Below are 17,765 nucleotides of genomic sequence, written 5' to 3'. Positions count from 1 at the left end.
AACCAGAATCAACGTATCGCGTTAGATCTTAATTACCTACTTAAATTAAATACACAAAATATTAAAACTAATTCTTATTTGTGAACAACGTAATTTGAATAATTTCAAGGGAAAAATTGTTCCGGGGCCGGGTATCGATCCCGGGACCTCTGGTTGAAAGTACCAGCGCTCTTACCAACTGAGCTACCCGGGAACTCCACCCGAGACCGTCTCAACTTTTCCCTTTATATCCACACAACTCGCGTGGGCTGACGAAACGCCAGAGACCCACATCGAGTGCACACAATCTCTGTATGACTTGGAATTGTAGTTTTCTGTTAACGGACACAGTGACGTATATATTATGCAAATCTAGTCTTTCAGGTAAAGCTCCCTGTAAAGGAGATTTGAATAATTTCAAGGGAAAAATTGTTCCGGTGCTATGTTCATAATTTTCGTCAGATTGAACCTTTTCATCTCTCGGTATCCATGATATGATTTTAAGAAATTCTTTAACATAACCGCAAAGGAATGAATACATAGGGTGCTATTAATAGACATTTCGCAGCACGCGCTACGACCGTACTGAGCTAGCCCCGGCTATCCACTGGTTACTTGTCCAGAATTCAAATCATATCCTATCGCTAACACTGGTTTATGAATACGAAAAACGCTGATCATCCACCGAAAGCCTGAGCCAAAAATGTCTATGAATACGGCCCTTAAAGATTTATTTTGGGAACTCTCTGAACACGATCGAAAAAATGTATGGTGTGATTTCCCAAACACTTAAATTAGTGGTTGTTTTGTTTTGTTATACATACGATAACATTCATAGTCCTGTATGAAAAGTTTATTTGTATTAAATTGAACACGGCTGACAACAATTTAAAAGAGTAAATAAATTTTAGACACTTAACAGATTAACTGGTTACCATAATCAGTAAAGCAATTACAGACACTTCACAAATTAACTAGTTACCATAATCAGTACAGCAATTTTAGACACTTCACAAATTAACTAGTTACCATAATCAATAAAGCAATTTTAGACACTTCACAAATTAGTTACCATAATCAGCAAAGCAATTTTAGACACTTCACAAATTAAATAGTTACCATAATCAGCAAAGCAATTTCAAACACTTCACAAATTAACTAGTTACCGTAATCAGAAAAGCAATTTTAGAGACTTCACAAATTAAATAGTTACCATAATCAGCAAAGCAATTTTAGACACTTCACAAATTAAATAGTTACCATAATCAGTAAAGCAATTTCAAACACTTCACAAATTAACTAGTTACCATAATCAGGAAAGCAATTTAAGACACTTCACAAATTAACTACAGTAGTTGCCATAATCAGTAAATCAATTTTAGATTTTTCACAAATTAACTAGTCACCATAATGAGTAAAGTAATTTTAGAAATTTCACAAATAAACTTGTCACCGTAATGAGTGAAGCAATTTTAAACATTTCAGTTTTCACAAATTAACTATTTACCATAATCAGTAAAGCAATTTTAGACACTTCACAAATTAAATAGTTACCATAATGAGCAAAGCAATTTCAGACACTTCACAAATTAACTAGTTACCATAATCGGCAAAGCAATTTAAGACACTTCAAAAATTAACTACAGTAGTTGCCATAATCAGTAAATCAATTTTAGATTTTTCACAAATTAACTAGTCATCATAATGAGTAAAGTACAGTAATTTTAGACATTTCACAAATAAACTCGTCACCGTAATGAGTGAAGCAATTTTAGACATTTTAGTTTTCATAAATTAACTAGTTACCATAATCAGTAAAGCAATTTCAGACATTTCGCAAATTAACTAGTTACCATAATCAGTAAATCAATTTTAGACGCTTCACAAATTAACTAGTTACCATAATCAGTAAATCAATTTTAGACGCTTCACAAATTAACTAGTTACCATAATCAGTAAATCAATTTTAGACGCTTCACAAATTAACTAGTTACCATAATCAGTAAATCAATTTTAGACGCTTCACAAATTAACTAGTTACCATAATCAGTCAATCAATTTTAGACGCTTCACAAATTAACTAGTTACCATAATCAGTCAATCAATTTTAGACGCTTCACAAATTAACTAGTTACCATAATCAGTAAATCAATTTTAGACGCTTCACAAATTAACTAGTTACCATAATCAGTAAATCAATTTTAGACGCTTCACAAATTAACTAGTTACCATAATCAGTAAATCAATTTTAGACGCTTCACAAATTAACTGGTTACCATAATCAGTAAATCAATTTTAGACGCTTCACAAATTAACTAGTTACCACAATCAGTAAATCAATTTTAGACGCTTCACAAATTAACTAGTTACCATAATTAGTAAACCAATTTTAGACACTTTTCAAAAACAAATTGTTAGTTGCTAGTTACCTTAATCAGTAAAGCAGTTTTAGACATTTCACCATCATGAGTAAAGCAATTTTAGACATTTCACAAATTAACCAGTTACCATAATCAGTAAAGGAATTGAGACGCTTCAAAATTAACTAGTTGCCGTAATCGCTAAGCAATTTTAGACACTTCACAAATTAATTAGCTACCGTAATTAGTAAAACAGTTTTAGACACTTTACAAATTGAGGGGTTCACTGCAGGAGGGAGCTATGTCACAAATTATCAGTGAAATTTCATGTTTTTTAGGCATTTCCTACTATCTGTTGCTCATTTCCTAAACTACATAGATGTGGCAGTGCACGATGCCAATGCCAGAACATTCTAATTCTAGGAAACGATCCTTTTCGTAACATACCTATTTTTTCACGTTATGGTTAATTTGGCATAGCTCCCCCTTGCAGCGGATCCTTCAATTAACTAGTTACTATAATCAGTAGATCTAAAGAAAAATAATCTAGTTACATTTATAACATTTATATCCACACTTATTACTTAGGGACAGCATCAAAAAATTATCAGTAATGGGTGAATGTGGTTGATGTTCTACAAGTGTAAAAGAATTTGAATTAATATAATATAGCAATAAAATTGTAAAATTACATTTTCTTTGACTATCCTTTTTCCTTGTATTGGATATTTATTTCCGCGTGCACGATAGTGTCAAGAAAAATGCTGTGATTCTACAAATCTATAATAATTTCAAGACTTTTTGCTGTAATATGCATGCCAAGTTATTCCTGATTGCAAATAAGTGTTTCATGTAATGCGTCGTATCTCTGATTGACGCTCTGGCTGTTGTGTACCCCTATTATCAGGCAGTACATCTCACTTGACGATTTGTGTCACAGGAAGAACAACTGTTTAGATCTGAAGTCCGATTAGTGTGATATGTAGCTAGTCGGCGATGTATGCAATTGAGGGGGAAAGGAACTGGTCACCATACCCCATTATCTCCTGGCTTAGTTGCGTCATGAGTGATGCCTTGTTGTTGTCACTTGTGAGTCCAGATCTGTCTTCGGCTAGTTAACTAAACAAAAATAATGCGTCTATATAGATGACAGGAGAAGCTACGAAATACACTTTGACATGACTAATTAAAATTTAAGAAGTTATTCTGAATACAACAAAACATATTTTGGTTATTATACTTTAGCCTGTAATGCACGGAAAATGAGTGGCTACATTTTTCAATCATACGTTGTGTAATTAAAGCGGAATTTTATAGTACTATATTATAATTATACTGAATTATTATTGTGTTAAATCTGTACCGTTTGCAAGGCATCTCGCGCCAGTTGATGCAAAATCATGCTCCCGAGTATTCCATCTATCAACTTCCCCTCAAAATGTGAACTCGTCCTCTTCACTTGTATACGAAAAAATCCAAGTTTCACCACGATTTTCGTTGGTGTCCTGGAGAAAACATCCATAGCTGGATGAAGCTCTGTATGTCCACTTCCGTAGTAAGCCTATACAGGGTTAGTTAAAAGTTCCGCACTACCTAAATAACTTTTGAAGCATGGGGTTCAGTGATGTGAAACTTGGTATGTAGGGATAACCATGTACTAAGAACTCAATAATGGTATTACTGAGTTTTATATACTTCTTGTGTAACCGGAAGTAACTCCAATTCCTTTATTTTAAATGGAACACCCAACATATTGTATCATTTTTAAATAAAGTTCATTGAGAGCCTTTCAAAACGTTATTAATAAGTATTTAATGAATTTCAATCTTAAGGCATATAAACTTGCAAATGTTTATTTACTATTTAATAATATATGAACGTTTTCGCCGTTTAGGGCATCTTCAGATATAACAAAACATATTATCTGGACCTATAATAGCATATTATGCAAATAACAAGGAAAATAGAGAACAATATATGTGATACATGAAATTCATGAGCTTTATGTAGATATAACATGATACAGGATGAATATTGAGATAATCTTTGAATTTGAACTTAGACTGGACGAATGTTTTATTTTATACATATAGCTCATGTTACAATTAATATACAATGATTAAAATTTGTCAATGATGTTAATTTTAAAATTTACAATAATGATAATAAAATATTTAAAGTACTCATGGCTGAAAGTTGTCGTAAGTTACCAGATAGTATGCGTAGTTAATGTTCGTGTGTTTTGTAATTATTTCACTTAGAGAGGCCGTTGGCATTTGAATGAATGTTGTTTGACGTTGATGACTACTTTACAATTGATATACAGTGATTAAATTAGTCAATGTTAAAATTTAAATTTTATAATGAAGATAATAAAATATTTAGAGTAATCATGGCTGAGAATTGTCGTAAGTTCAAGATAGTTTTCGTAATTGATGTTGTGTGTTTTGTAATTTTTTACCTGAAAATAGAGATTAAGAGATAATAATAAATGCAAAATATAGACAAGTTATTATATAGAGACGCAGATAATTATTATTATAAGATTACTTGTTAAAATGTTGTTTGTGTTAAAGAATTACTGTTGGGTGTAATTAGTTGAGATATTGAATAAATGCTCGTTGATTGTGAATGTAGTGGAATGTACGATAAATTTCGTAATAGATAAATCATGAGTTGGGTATGATTTTTAATCATTCATTGAAAATTAATAGAAAGATCAATATTATAATTCGTAACAATTAGATGAGCTATAATACCAAATATATGTAAAAGGTTTTACGGCAGCAGTAATAATTATTATAAGATTACTTACTTAGAGGTCATTGACTTTGAAATGGCTACTCTGATGTGATGACACCCTATTACGTGTTCTCACGTTTATTGAAGTATATATAAGTTCTATAACTGAAAGAATATTAACTATTAATTTACTTTCAATTTTGATATGGGGATATAATTGTTTTAATGAATTTTGACGGCATTCGAATACTTACATTGTATGTACTGGTGTTGGTGTGTTGGAGGTTTTAAGAGAACGGAGGCCTAGATAATCGTGTGTATTGAGGCATGTAGCGGCGCAAGAATATGAAAGGAACTATTTGAATGGCGTATCAAGATCAATGTGAATAGGTCTGTTTTAAATTGCATACAGTGGATTTTTAAAGTTTAATAAATTTCGTTGATTATATTTTGATCTTTATTATGGTAGTAGGCAATGAAGAATTCTTCTGCTGCATTTATGAATTTATTGTCATTGTATCCAACAATCCCCACTCTTAGAACATTACCAAAAACTCATAAAAAAGATTTAACAATGAGACCCATAGTTAATAACATAAACGCTCCGAACTATAAATTAAGTAAATTCTTAGACAAATAGCTAAAACAAACATTACAATTAAAAAATCAATATACCATTAAAATACAAAGCATTTAATAGACAATTTGAATAAAGTAAAAATCAGCAATGAATCAAAATTGATGTCTTTAGATATAGAGAATTTGTATACAAATATCCCAATTCAAGAAACCATACTTATCGTTAAAGAAAAATTACAAAATTTACAAATAGCAGAAAATATAATTCAGCAAATATCACGATTGTTAAACACAGTTACATCTCAAAATTACTTTATCTTTAATCAGAAAAAATATAAACAAAATATTGGCCTAGCTATGGGCAACCCTTTATCAGGAACTCTTATCGAAATCTTTTTACAAAACATAGAGGATAACAAAATCAATGAAATTCTAAATAAACATAGCATTAAATCTTACTATAGATATGTAGATGATACAATCATAATTTATGAGAACACTACAATAGACAATTCCATTCTTGATTCATTTAATAAACTACATAAAAATCTAAAATTTACAGTTGAACATGAAACAAACAACTGGATTCCATTTTTAGATTTAAAAATAATAAAACATAAATTTGAATTGAAATACGATATCTATAGAAAACCAACACACACAACACATAGTATACCCGCAGATTCAATACATCCCCAAAACCAAAAACAGAGTATGTTTAATTACCTAATAAATAGATTAACACAAAAATAAATATAAAAAGAAGTACAAAGAATTTTAGACATTGCAAATGATAACGGATACAGTAAAACCCTTATTCGAAAATTAATTCGGAAAAAAGAAAACAATAGACAACGACAGACAAACACTACCTTAACAAAAACAAACAATAATAAATAAAAATTTTGGTCAACACTCACTTACAATAAATACATATCTAACAAATTAAAAAACTTCTTTAATAAAGAAAACATAAACATACCATTCAAAACAAATAATAAGTTAAACAATAATATCCATAACACAATAAATCCTATAGATAAATTAAATAGCAAAGGCATATATATGTTTAAATGTCACACATGCAATAAGAAATACATAGGCCAAACTAAACGCAATATAAAAACAAGATATAAGGAACATGTCAACGATTTAAAAAATAATAGAGAAAAATCAAAATATGCAACACACTTAATTAATACTGGACATGTATTAGGTCATCACCAGAACACATTAAGTATCCCAAAAACATACAATGACAATAAATTCATAAATGCAGCAGAAGAATTCTTCATTGCCTACTACCATAATAAAGATCAAAATATAATCAACGAAAATTTATTAAACTTTAAAAATCCACTGTATGCAATTTAAAACAGACCTATTCACATTGATCTTGATACGCCATTCAAATAGTTCCCTTCATATTCTTGCGCCGCTAAATGCCTCAATACACACGATTATCTAGGCCTCCGTTCTCTTAAAACCTCCAACACACCAACACCAGTACATATAAATGTAAGTATTCGAATGCCTTCAAAATTCATTAAAACAATTATATCCCCATATCAAAATTGAAAGTAAATTAATAGTTAATATTCTTTCAGTTATAGAACTTCTTCATTTATATACTTCAATAAACCTGAGAACACGTAATAGGATGTCATCACATCAGAGTAGCCATTTCAAAGTCAATGACCTCTAAGTAAGTAATCTTATAATAATTATTACTGCTGCCGTAAAACCTTTTACATATATTTGGTATTATAGCTCATCTAATTGTTACGAATTATAATATTGATCTTTCTATTAATTTTCAATGAATGATTAAAAATCATACTCAACTCATGATTTATCTATTACGAAATTTATCGTACATTCCACTACATTCACAATCAACGAGCATTTATTCAATATCTCAACTAATTACACCCAACAGTAATTCTTTAACACAAACAACATTTTAACAAGTAATCTTATAATAATAATTATCTGCGTCTCTATATAATAACTTGTCTATATTTTGCATTTATTATTATCTCTTAATCTCTATTTTCAGGTAAAAAATTACAAAACACATAACATCAATTACGAAAACTATCTTGAACTTACGACAATTCTCAGCCATGATTACTCTAAATATTTTATTATCTTCATTATAAAATTTAAATTTTAACATTGACTAATTTAATCACTGTATATCAATTGTAAAGTAGTCATCAACGTCAAACAACATTCATTCAAATGCCAACGGCCTCTCTAAGTGAAATAATTACAAAACACAAGAACATTAACTACGCATACTATCTTGTAACTTACGACAACTTTCAGCCATGAGTACTTTAAATATTTTATTATCATTATTGTAAATTTTAAAATTAACATCATTGACAAATTTTAATCATTGTATATTAATTGTAACATGAGCTATATGTATAAAATAAAACATTCGTCCAGTCTAAGTTCAAATTCAAAGATTATCTCAATATTCATCCTGTATTATGTTATATCTACATAAAGCTCATGAATTTCATGTATCACATATATTGTTCTCTATTTTCCTTGTTATTTGCATAATATGCTATTATAGGTCCAGATAATATGTTTTGTTATATCTGAAGATGCCCTAAACGGCGAAAACTTTCATATATTGTTATTAAATAGCAAATAAACATTTGCAAGTTTATATGCCTTAAGATTGAAATTCATTAAATACTTATTAATAATTTACCAGGCATATTGATATATAAAAATGAATTGTAAATTTTCAAAACGTACCCACACTTGATACTTCTGTACAAATTCAGTGTTGCTTTAAAAAAAAAAAAAAAAAAAAAAAAAAAAAAAAAAAAAAAAAAAAAAAACAGAAAAATGTAGGTCTAACGAATAATACGAGTAAAACGCTTCTTTTGTTTACTATGATTTGACTGTCCTTTGTTTATATTCATGGAATGTGGATAAAACGCTGATGGCCATATTATTGGTTCTTTCTTCTTTAGAGAAACGCCAAATTTTAATATATACTTGGATATGCTCCATCGCAAACTTGTTTGCACATCCAGCCAACCATCATCTACCCAGAGATGACATTTAGGGGAGAGTCTTGTAGTATCGGACATCGGGTAATATCGGACAGTGAGTTTCTTTCATCTACCACACGATGATAGTACCTGATTGACATGGTTACGTTTCTGTGATGTCGCATAGAGAAACGTAACCATGTCATTCAGGTACTACCATATGGTGGTAGATGAAAGAAACGCACTATCCGATACTACCCGATGTCCGATTCTACCCGACTCTCCCCTATTTCCAACAAGATGGAGCTCCAGCTCACTATGGACAGAATGTTCGTGAGCATTTAGACCAGGTTTTTCCACAACAATGGATTGGTAGGAGATGTCACATAGAGTGGCCAGCTAGATCCCCAGATTTGTCGCCTTTGGACTTCTTTTTGTAGGGTCATTTGAAGTCAGTAGATATCGAGAAAGACTTAGAAGATCTGGAGCATCGAATAATGGAAGTGGTGCAAGATATTCCTAAAGCCTGATTAAATCATTCCTCAAATGGTTTCTATGATCGACTGACACATTGTCAAGCAGCTGAGGGCTACCAGTTTGAACTCAGAATTTAGAAGGTGAGCTAGCTTTGTTTTGTTTTTGTTAAGGAAGGAGTATTTTATTATTTTAATATTCGTTACACTTTTCTGTTTTCTTGACTTAGCAACACTGAATTTGTACAGAAGTATCAAGTGTGGGTACTTTTTGAAAAGCCCTTAATGAGCACTATTCAAAAATAAAAAATATGTTGGGTGTGTGTCTTTTAAAATAAGAGAGTTGGAGCTACTTCTGGTTAAACCGGAAGTAGGAAAAATTCGGTAATACCATTATTGAGTTCTGAGTATATGATTATCCTCACATACCAAGTTTCATGCCACTGAACAACATGCTTCAAAAGTTATTTAAGTGGTGCGGGACTTTTAACTAATCCTGTATATAGTACTACTGGGTGAACTGAATAGAGCAGAACTCGCGCGGCCTTGAATCCCCCACCTCTGCGCGCATAGCCGGCCGGCCAGCTGTGAAACCTGTTCTGCTCTATACTGTTCATCCAGTATAAAGTCATATTTTACAGTGATTTACGTATTTAGCATTACCAGAATGAATTAATTTTTGGAGATATATTAGGATATATACATGTTAATCTTACAGTAATTGCCATAAATAAAATTACATGTTCCAAGATAGTAATTAACATACTGGCCAATCTGCCTCTGATTGAGGTTCTGGCTGATATGTACATCTATTATCAGGCAGTACATCTCACTTGACGATATATGTCAGAGGAAGGACAATTGTTTGTATGCATATGAAGTCTGATTAGTGTAATATGTAGCTAATCAACGATGTATGCAATGGAGGAGGAAAGGAACTGGCCATCCTACCCTACTATCTTCTGGCCTAGTTGCCTCAAAAGTGGTGCCTTGTTGGTATCACTTATGAGGTTCACTGGCTACTTCATAGTAGTCGTGTAATATTCAATGAGGTAGGCGAGACCTCATATATAATGAATATGTGATGTATTAACTGTTAGCAGTTGTCACAAACTGAGGTTGAATATGGCCATAAAGTCATTTAAATATGCGCTCCTGCATGTATGACTTACATTGTCTAAAGTGCAGGTAGTAAGGCCGTAAAACATTACAACGAGAGGAGTTCGGCCGGCACCGTGGATCGTGTCCCGGCATAGCTTAGTTGGAAAGAGCACTCAGCGCGCAGAGCTGAGAGGTCCCGGGTTCGATTCCCGGTGCCGGAACGAATTTTTCTCGAATTAAATGATGATAATACACATTGGCTACTTCATAGTAGTCGTGTAATATTCAATGAGGTAGGCGAGACCTCATATATAATGAATATGTGATGAGGTTCAGACCTGTTTTCGGAAAGTTGACTAAACAACAACTGGCCAATTTTCGACAACTCCCCACATCACACATGGAACTTTCGTGCGTTTCGTATGGGTTAGATGGGTTAAATCATGTTAAATGAGGTGATAGCTAAGTGGCATGAGGCCGAGGTATAAGGTTAGTGGGATACTTGAGGGGATATTCAAGTGACGTGAGTCCAAGGAACGTGAAAAAATTTCAATGATTTAAGTGCGTCTTCTCTCTCGTGTGTAGTATGAGCAGATAAAATTATCGAAATGTTACTATATTTAGTTGTGGGTTCAATAGTGGCAATGCATGAACTTAGAAATACATCTAAGTTATTGTTCAGCTCTACTTTCAAGATTAAAAGTTTACAAAGAAGTTTTCATAATTACAACAGGTGCCTTATGATTTCCATAGATACTTTCAGATGTCATACAGAATTCAGTAGGACAGTTACATCATAAGAAGCTTATTTTCAGTTAATATTGTATTATTGCATAATGAAATTAAAATTATAAAAAATAAAAAAGTTGGAATTACTCCTCCAACGAATAACCAGATTTTTAGATTGCCACACTATTGATATATCATTGTCAGTAACGTATTCTCCTCCAAAAGTTTAAACACCTTATTAAAAAAATAAGTAATATCACTGGTAGTGCTATGTGAATTATGAATTCGGTAAATACAAAATAGCTCTTTCGACAAGCAAAACTATATTAAATGAACTTTTAGAAAAATGCAAATATACAATAGATTTCAAGATACTTATGAAATCGTCATAACTATTCTTTCTCTGGACAAAACCTTTAAATGTAATATCTGCGAGCTTAAAATGTAATATATTTCTCCTATATAGTCTACAGGGTGAACCGTGAGTAATGTTATTAAATCCAAGTGCTTATTCTTTGAGTTATTTAAAACAAAAAAGGTTAGATACAATTTTTCTCCTTTGTACTTCCTTTTAGAGAAAAAATTTTTATATGAAACATTTCATAGAGTGTTTTTGGAAAGCTATTGAATTAATTCCCAATATGCTCAGTCAATTTAAGAGAGGGGTGTAGTATGATAATAAATGACGGAAAGAATTTTAATTTCGTCCCTTAAATGTGCAGAACTTTGATCCAAACAAATGCAAGTTTTCGTTCCGCAAAGGAATTTTAAAAACTGATGCGCCATGACAACACTAAAGCTGCCTGGAGAGATACAGCTCGCGTATGCAAGGAATGAGTGACGCAACTACAAAAGGAAAAATAACACACTTGCTTGTATTTGATTTCTTGTATGTAAGTTAACCGGTTACTACTTTAAAAATTAAAGTGTGAGGGAAATATTTCTAACTGGCTCAAGAAAATACACGTAGTACGACAAAAGGAGATTTTTAAAATCATAATTACATTTGTATAGCGTAAAATAAGCTTTTCTTATTGGTTGTTTTCACCGAATATTTAATTAAATTAAATCGAAGAGTTTATTTAAAAAATGTTTGTACATCAGCATTATAAGTCTTTATCGTTAGTGAAAATCGTGAATAATATGACACATTATCGTAGTAGTGCCGTAATAGTAATATGCGTTACAAGAGCGGTATGTTGCAGTTTTCATGTTCGAGAAAAAGTTTGAAAAAGCGAAACGTAGTTGAGCTTTTTTAATTTCCGAGAATTGAAAGAAAACATACCGCTCGTGTATCGTACATTATTTTGTGCGAAGATCGTTTATTACATATCTGAAAGACGAATTTCTAATTAGTTGCAATGAAATCTCCATCTTGGTTTCTGTTCAATAACAGCAAATTTGGAAAACAAAAATATCTATCTTCAACATTGTTGCTTTAAAATTTTTTCTGTGTTTACTATACTCCAGCAGGCCGTGATATACGTCTGTCTTTTTTCCCCCAGTCTATAAATGCGAACTTAAAACAAACGGTAAGGTTATGTAATGATTTATTTTTCATTTTAATATTTTAACAATATTATTTATATAACATAATGTAGTAATAACATCGGCAAGTTTGTTGATTTTTTCACGGCTTCCTTAATGTTACTTGCATCACGAATGCAGTAACTTTAATGGAGTTGTAGTGTTTACTTAATGTTTGCAAATATTTAAAAACAATAATTAACAGTGCAATTTAGGTGAAATTGCAGTGGTAAGTTTCTAATTTATAATTATTACTATATTGAACGTCTCTAAAAATATGTTAAAATCCTAAAGCAGTAAAATCAATATGTCACTTAAGCGGTAAGAAGAGGGAAATTGTTATGTGTGTTAGGTTGGGAATACTGAATGTGGAATTTTAGACTTACCGCGGATTGGTTTGGTGCGGAAACCAAGCAAATACGCACGATCTCGCACAAAAATATTACCATGACACCTAAAACGTCATGACATCTAATAAGAAGGCATAATTTGTATCATAAAGTTAACATTATGAAACGATTTGCCAGTGCTGTAATATTTAATATATCATATTTGTTATAGCAACCTCTTTCTTCATAGACCATGATATCAAAATACACATCCTTACAAATCTGATGTTATTTCTTTATTCATATTTTTATAATGCTGTCGTACAAAAATATCGTATGAAACTCATTTGTAATGTTATACACTACATTCGTTTCATAACATTTCCTCACATAATAAACTATAATTTTTTTAACTTGTTTAATAATATTACTATTTTAATTTTGTTCCTTACTTTAGCGTAAAATAAGCATAATCGTGTTTTTATTAATTGTTTGTTAAAGTTTTAAATGTTTTAAAATGTTGTTTTCATAACGTGAAATATGCATCATTATTGTTTACGATCTGTAGAATATTCAATTGAAATGGGAGTGTAGAAATATTTCTCAATCTTTTCACTTTACTTTGAAATAAGCGTTTCTTATTGTCTGTGTTCTCTGAACATTTAATGAAATGTAGGTTTTTAAGAAACGTATCTAGGCAGCAGTGAACAAGTTCAGCCATGACACCAACGAAAAAAGTTGTGAAACTTAGGTTTCTATTGTAGGGTAAAGGTGGTAAATCACGATATGAGTAATATTGTGATAGTTCTTTTTGAGAATTTATTACAATTTTACTGAGCGAGAGGAAAATTGCTTTTGTGCTAGATCGTGCGTATTTGCTTGTTTTCCGCACAGAACCAATACGCGGTAAGTGTGAAATACCACATTCAGTAGTCCCAACGTAACACACATAACAATTTCCCTCTTCTTACCGCTTAAGCGCGACATTCATTTTACTGCTTTAGGCTTTTAACATATTATTTTTAGAGACCTTTAACATAGTAACAATTATAAATTGGAAACTCACCACTGCAATTTCACCTAAATTGCAATGTTAATTATTGTTTTTAAATATTTGCAAAAATTAAGTAAAGTCTACTACTCCACGAAACTTATTGCATTCCTGATACAAGTAACATTAAGGAAGCCGTGAAAAAATCAACAAGATTCCAGATGCCGATGTTATTACTGCAATATGTTATATAAATAATATTGTTAAAATATTAAAATGAAAAATGAATCATTACATAACCTTACCGTTTGTTTTAAGTTCGCATTTATAGACTGGGGGAAAAAAAAGACAGACGTATATCACGGCCTGGTGGAGTATAGTAAACACAGAAAACATTTTATAGCAACAATGTTGAAGAAAGATATTTTGGTTTTCCGAAGTTGCCGTCATTAAACAGAAACCAAGATGGAGATTTCATTGCAACTACGTTTCGCTTTTTCAATCTTTTCCTCGAACATGAAAACGTCAACATACCGCTCTTGTAACGTATATTACTATTTTGCGTCGACGTATTAAGCGAATGTACGTGGACAGATTGCTGTACAGTACTGGAAAAAAAAAAAAAAAAACCGGACCGACCCTTGTAGCTGGTACAAAAGAATCCTGTGCTGTGTATAGTGTCAAACTGTGGCAATTTCAATATGGATAGTGAAGCCAGAGGTATGTACTGCTATTTAATGTACAAATACGCAGTTACCTTTGCCGAATAGAGGTAGAAATGTAATATTGATGCCAGATGAAAATAACACTCTCAGGGCCGTATTCATAGACTTTCTTAGTGCGGGCTTCGGGTGGATGATCAGCGAACTAACATTTTTCATATTCATTAATCAGTGTTAGCGATATAAAATGATATGAATCCTGTACAAGTAACCAGTCGATAGCCGGGGCTAGTTTAGCACGCTCGTAGCGCGGGCTAGCCAAATGTCTATGAATAGCACCCTCAAAGTTTTTTCGTCTGTAAGTTTGAGGCACTGAAGGAAACAAAAGACGGTAAGAATCGAACAAATGCAATAAATTTCATTGTTACAATTAATTATGCAAGACGGATGTGTTTTGTGACTAGCAAAATTTGAATCTGTGACTTTGAAATCAGTTACAATGGTCGGTCCGGTTTTTTTTTTTTTTTTTTTTTTTGCCACTACCGCACAAAACCGGTCCTTCTCTCGCTCAGTAAAATTGTAATATATTCTCGAAAAGAACTAACACAATATTACTGTATCACAGTGTTACCAATCTTTAACCTATACGCTTTGCTTGCTTTCTATACGCACAGGGCTGTCACTAATAGTACTTCAGTACTAGATCTAGTACCGTACTTTATGAAAATTTTTTAGTACGCTAGTAGTTTTTTATGGAAATCTGCTCGTAGTATCTATCTCTCCGGAGACACCAGGAATTTATGGAATTTTGTAACACTTGTCTTTGAATGAAAATGCTATAGGCTAATACATGTTGCCGAATTTGACAAAATTTGTGAAGGCAGCATAGCGTGTTGGTGAATAAACTTAAAATTCTTAAGATGAATGGATTCCTCCTAACTTAGGAAAAACTAAAACATCCATCTACGTAAAATAGTCATTTTTTCGAAGAACTTAAGGGTGGTATTCGTAGACATTTCGCAGCACGGGCTACGAGCGTACTAAGCTAGCCCCGGCTATCCACTGGTTACTAGTACAGAATTCAAATCATATCCTATCGCTAACATTGGTTTATGAATACGAAAAACGCTGATCATCCACCGAAAGCCCGCGCTAAAAACGTCTATGAATACGGCCCTAACTGACTGTAGACAGTGAATTAATCTTGCTCAGAATAGGGACCGATGGCGGGCTCATGTGAGAGCGACAATGAACCTCCGGATTCCTTAAAAGCCATAAGTAAGTAATAAATAAGTATTGGCAGTCATGCATAGACGAAAGGGTATTTTTCAACTAATCTAATAAGAATGATATATTACGCACTAATAAATTCACAATTCACATACCTATATGGACTACATATGGCGAACATGTAATAAAGAATCAATAAAAAATTGGAAGTAATTCAAAGAAGAGCAGTCAAATTGTTATATGAGCTATCATATTTAACACCATCAATTGAAGTGCATAATATGACAAACATCTGCCACTGAAATATAATATTAAAAAATCTATGTGTCTTTTATATTTAAAATATTGAAGAGAAAAATTCACTACAGTATAATATTATAAATTCAAATCAATGCACAAATACATGGATATGAAACAAGATTAAACGGACAATTGAGGTTAAAAACATGTAATATAACAACATTTGGAAGTAAATCACGTTTATGTTGCATCATTCATTACAAAATTGATGAAATTGATTACTATAAATGATAAATTTAAAGAACAGTTTGTAAAGTATGGCTGGAAGCAATATAATCAAAATAATTGATACAGATGATAATTTACTTTAATCTTTTATTTGAAGTTAGAATTTTTATGCATGGTACATTAGTAGTAATTAAATTGTTTATGGTATTACATAGTTTATAGATTTTTATGTATCAATTAATATACAGTAAAATCCCTCGTAACATGCACCAAAACAACCGGCAATACCAAAACAACGGCACTTTTAGCTGGACCAAAAATAATGTTTAAATCTGCCAAATTGCCACAGTCTGGACCGTCAGTGTTGCCACATTAGAAAGTTCGTACGAACTTTAACTTTCAGTGAATATTCGAACCTAAAATTAGTATATTATTTGTGTTGTGTGATGTGTTTTAATAAAGAATATCCACACAGTTTTTATGTTTATTCAGTTATGGCAAGTGTTAGAGAAATATGCTTCACGTGGCGGCAGTTTCAACATAAAATACGAACTTTTTCTTAGTATATACCGGTATTTATTCAATTATCCGGCAAAATCTCATATCCGGAACTAGCCGGTTCTTCGGTGCCGGATAAGAGGGATTCTATTGTACTCAAATTGTATAGCCACTATAAATTACATACAGTGCCATAATTATGAGCGCTACTCATGGGTCTTGTAATAAATAAATAAATAAATAACCCACAACCTTCCTGTTTGTAGTGCAACGCTTTAATTGCTGATATTATCGCGCGCCGCGCTATACTTGATATATTAAATTTGCATTCATATTGAACGGACTGTATGTTCCTTATGCGCAGAAATGTACGAGTAACTCTGTTTGCAATGACAATCTTAGAATAAAATTGTTTATCTTTGTCTTGGCATGCATATCTAACCCACAAGTTCCTCTCTGTTTTGAGACAAGGAAGATTGGAAGGCCCACACCTGTGGAGTAACGGCTAGCGCGTCTGGCTGCGAAACCAGGTGGCCCGGGTTCGATTCCCGGTCGGGACAAGTTACCTGGTTGAGGTTTTTTTCCGGGGTTTTCCCTCAACCCAATATGAGCAAATGCTGGGTAGCTTTCGGTGTTGGACCCCGGACTCATTTCACCGGCATTATCACCTTCATCTCATTCAGACGCTAAATAACCTTAGATGTTGATTAAGCGTCGTAAAATAACCTACTAAAAAAAAGATTGGAAGAAAATTGAATATTGGTAACGCTAGTGTGTGACGTGATAGACCTCTCCTCCACGCAGATGACGACACGCTTGTTTGAGAAAGATAGTGGCTGTGGCGTGGCATGTTTACTGCGTGGAGTGGAGAGGAAGGGCAGTGATAAACTGATAAGCGTTCAGTACGAGTCACATCATGTAGCTTGTGAAGGTGTAAAAATCTAATTGTGCTGCATAAACAATGTAAGTAATAATCGTCTTCAAATATTACTTAACATGTGTATTATTATTATTATTATTATTATTATTATTATTATTATTATTATTATTATTATTATTATTATGACTTTCAAGGAA

The 17,765-nt window shown here is 32.2% G+C and overlaps 1 protein-coding gene and 1 non-coding gene across 2 annotated transcripts in view; one reads left to right on the top strand and one right to left on the bottom strand.

Moving 5' to 3' along the window:
- Nucleotides 1-119: 119 nt before the first annotated feature.
- Nucleotides 120-193, bottom strand: TRNAK-UUU (transfer RNA lysine (anticodon UUU)). The gene has a single exon. It is a non-coding gene; the product is annotated as a tRNA-Lys (tRNA).
- A 16,992-nt stretch (nt 194-17,185) lies between these two features.
- LOC138703417 (uncharacterized) overlaps nt 17,186-17,765 on the top strand; it is a 17,938-nt gene continuing 17,358 nt past the window's right edge. The window contains exon 1 of the mRNA XM_069831255.1: nt 17,186-17,651. The gene's annotated coding sequence lies outside the window, so the exon portion shown is untranslated. The remainder of the gene's footprint in view (nt 17,652-17,765) is intronic.

Source organism: Periplaneta americana, chromosome 7 (genome assembly GCF_040183065.1).
Source record: "Periplaneta americana isolate PAMFEO1 chromosome 7, P.americana_PAMFEO1_priV1, whole genome shotgun sequence".
NCBI lineage: Eukaryota > Metazoa > Arthropoda > Insecta > Blattodea > Blattidae > Periplaneta > Periplaneta americana.
This window is presented reverse-complemented; position numbering and strand designations above follow the sequence as displayed.